Here is a 2150-nt window from a genome sequence, read left to right as displayed (position 1 = left end):
TTTTTTTTTATAATGTCGATTACTTACTTGTCCATATTTACTTACTTTAAATATTTTTGTAGGCGGTTCCTAAAAGGAAAGGAGGCCGTTTAGTTGGGTTGGCCCGTCGTGCTTCTTCGTATCTGGCATCTTCTTCGCAAGCTCCGTATGCCGATCCCATGATTCTCGAGGAGCTACATGACAAAGATGAACGGATTGGGGCATTGGAGGAGCAGAACACCACTATCCTTTCGGAGAATGCCACTATCCGTTCGGAGAATGCCACTATCCTTGCTGAGTTGGCATCCCAGAAGAAGTTCAACACCGAGATTATGCAGAAGCTAGATCGTTTGATGTCTTCGAGTTCATCTTAGTTTATTTCGGCTTTTTAAAACTTTCGGAATGTTTTTTTTTCTATTTCGGTTTGTATGAATTTTAAACTTTATGAATGTTTTTTTCCTATTTCGGTTTTTATGAATTTAAATTTTATAATATTATTAGTTTTAAATTTCCGATTTTTTAAATTTATTAATATCAAAAAATATATAAAAATGCAAAATTAATTTGTAAAAAAAAATGGGTATATACCGACGGACAATAATTGTCGGAATATACCGACGGACATATATCCGTCGGAATTTACCGACAAACCACATTTCCGTCGGAATATACCGACGAACGTGGTTCGTCGGTATATTCCGACGAACGTTGTCCGTCGGTAATTTCCGACGCCCAAAGTTCGTCAGAAATGAATAAACCGACGGACAACGTTCGTCGGAATAAACCGAGGAACACTCTACGTCGGAATTGTCCGACGAACGTTCTTCGTCGGTACGTAGTTTTCCGATGAACTCTGGTCTCGTGTATCCGCATCGTAATATCGTCGGAAGTTCGTCAGAATGACGTTTCTCGGTATTCGTCAGAAAGTCGTCGGAAGTTCTGACGAAATTCCGACGAATTTTTTTTTTTCCAACGAAACGATACCGACGGACGGGTTCGTCGGAAATTCGTCGGAATCGGTCTATTCCGACGAATTTCCGACGATTTCGGCCATCAGAATCCCCCTGTTTTCTTGTAGTGACTTTTCCGTCTATAAGTTAACTGCACATGCTACACCAAAGAAACCTTTCAGAGAAGTTGAAATGAATATGTATTCAAACATAATTGGTGAGTTGAAATGAGAGTTGAAATGAAATATTAATATTAGCAGATTAGTTACTAGATCCTGAATTGGTGGCTGTAGAAAAAGTTGTGCAGTAAAGGGATTAGACAAACCATTGAACAAGTATAATTGATCCTAAACAAAATATATAACAAAATTTGAATGATGATCATATTACTTGTATTGTGAAGAAAGTAATTTTCAAATTTTGCCTAACGCACTGTAATGATTTTATTGGGTACCGCCTTGTCAAATAAAACTGTATTGGTCAGTAAAATTATTATTCAATTTTTTTGTCAAAATTTTCTGAATTTTTAGAGAAAATCGCATTCAAAACCAGCTACGTAGAAACAGCTAACACTAGCATGCGGATTTCCATTTTTGTTCAATAAATCGGTCCGTTAGGCTTGTGCTGGCGTCACGTTTTTATCTAGTAAACACCTACATATCACATGATAATAATTGATTGGAGACAATAGGACGGTTGTAAAATAATCATATACACTCATTTCCACCCATGATTATAGTTCGGCGGATGATGATGTAACGAAAACGAAAAAACTATAGTTTGGCGACTTTTATTTTATTTTATTTCACTATTAAGTGTAATTTATTCATTTCTTCACGTGGAGCAACCAAAACAGTAGTTTACATTGATTAGGTAATCTTTGTAATATCAATTCCTTTTCAGTTTAAATTGAATTATCATGTACTATAACGTAAGAGAACATTTTGGTGTTTGCCATTATTATTGCTGACTAGTGAGTGAATCGGACCTGGACTAATTGGAACCAAAGTTCCCAAACATTGTGGATCCCATAGTCGGTGACGGTCGTGGGCCATGACCTTGGTTCGTCTCCGTCGGGATAGTTACCGTCACATTTCTGTTTTTTTTTTTTTTGTTAAAGAGTTATTTTGTAAACAATGCATGTTTGATTATTCGTTACAGCTCTAAAAACATTCAATCGGTTGAAAAAGTGTTGTTCGACTTTATATTTGTTTTTAAATG

Source organism: Brassica oleracea, chromosome C8 (assembly GCF_000695525.1).
Source record: "Brassica oleracea var. oleracea cultivar TO1000 chromosome C8, BOL, whole genome shotgun sequence".
Taxonomy (NCBI): domain Eukaryota; kingdom Viridiplantae; phylum Streptophyta; class Magnoliopsida; order Brassicales; family Brassicaceae; genus Brassica; species Brassica oleracea.
The sequence above is the reverse complement of the archived record's forward strand: the minus strand, read 5'-3'. Positions refer to the sequence as shown.